Genomic DNA, 1365 nt, shown 5'->3' with positions numbered 1-1365 from the left:
CTGGGAGCAAAGGGAAAGCATGTTCTATGGCCCACCATAAAAGATGTGGGTTTCCTAAGCTCAGGGTTCCTTCTCTGTAATGCAAGCCACTCTGTGCAGACTATCACCTGGCTGTGTTCATACTGCCCTGCAGGAACTAGGACTTAGGAACCTACATGAAAAATGCTGATACTCTGCTCTGTTATTGCTATAGATAGTAAACTATGCATTGTGTTTGGCCCAGGAGTCTTAGGTCTTCTGCAAGCATCCATGAAAACTGACAGACTTGCTAGCTTTCAAGTAGGGTAAAATCTAAGACCTTTGATAGGTCTAAGAGCTTTGATGTTACACTCTTGGGGAAATATCTGCTTTTTCAAACAATGTGCATTTATAAACTTTGATTAACATAAAAGCTACATTTTTCTAGTCTTAAAGGTGGTGATAAAATTAAGAGCTATAGGCCTCGCGGAGGCCGTCAACCGCCGGATTTGAATCGCGGCACCGCTCGGCGGCGGCGGGATGGGTGCCTAGTCGTTGCCCCCGGCCTGGCAGCTCTACCTCAAGGACCACCGCGTCTCCACATTTAAGAACTGGCCCTTCTTAGAGGGCTGCGCCTGCACCCCGGAGCGGATGGCCGCGGCAGGCTTCATCCACTGTCCCACTGAGAACGAGCCCGACTTGGCTCAGTGTTTCTTCTGCTTCAAGGAGTTGGAAGGCTGGGAACCAGATGACGACCCTATAGAAGAACATAAAAAGCATTCATCTGGTTGTGCTTTCCTTTCTGTCAAGAAGCAGTTTGAAGAATTAACCCTCAGTGAATTTTTGAAACTGGATAAAGAAAGAACCAAGAACAAAATCGCAAAGGAAACCAACAATAAGCAGAAAGAATTTGAAGAAACTGCAAAGAAAGTCCGCTGTGCCATTGAGCAGCTGGCTGCCTTAGAGTGACACCTCCCTGTCACTGCTGCACAGTGACACAGACACGTCGTTTCCAGGGCACACCCCTCAGCGTTACCAGTTTTTCTCTGGAGCCTCTTAACTGTGCCTTAGGAAAGCAGAACATCAACATTTTGAAATGAGAATATTTAAACTGTATTTTTTATTTTTTTTCTTGAAGTTGATGCCAGGGTCTTCTTCTGTTATATAGCTAGAGCTAAGTACAATAACTGACCCTGTCTTTTCTCTTTGGTAGTTTTCGTTTTTTTTGCTTCCTGGACTTAGCAGGGTGAGGGTAGACATTTGTTCACATGGGTAGAGCCCTTTTACAGCAACGTGTTTGGGCTTCACAAAGCTGGTGACTGGCTGTCCAGCTGAAATGTGATGCGTGAATGTGATCATAGGTCCGTTATGACTGGACAAACAGGATTAAGAATGCCATTTTAAGTT

At 45.4% G+C, this 1365-nt stretch overlaps 1 pseudogene; it reads left to right on the top strand.

The window, feature by feature from the left end:
- The first annotated feature begins 498 nt into the window (after positions 1 to 498).
- LOC138081456 (baculoviral IAP repeat-containing protein 5 pseudogene) lies at positions 499 to 1119 on the top strand (annotated as a pseudogene).
- The last annotated feature ends 246 nt before the right edge of the window (positions 1120 to 1365 follow it).

The sequence above is a fragment of the Capricornis sumatraensis genome, chromosome 6 (assembly GCF_032405125.1).
Source record: "Capricornis sumatraensis isolate serow.1 chromosome 6, serow.2, whole genome shotgun sequence".
Classification (NCBI taxonomy): Eukaryota; Metazoa; Chordata; class Mammalia; order Artiodactyla; family Bovidae; genus Capricornis; species Capricornis sumatraensis.
This window is presented reverse-complemented; position numbering and strand designations above follow the sequence as displayed.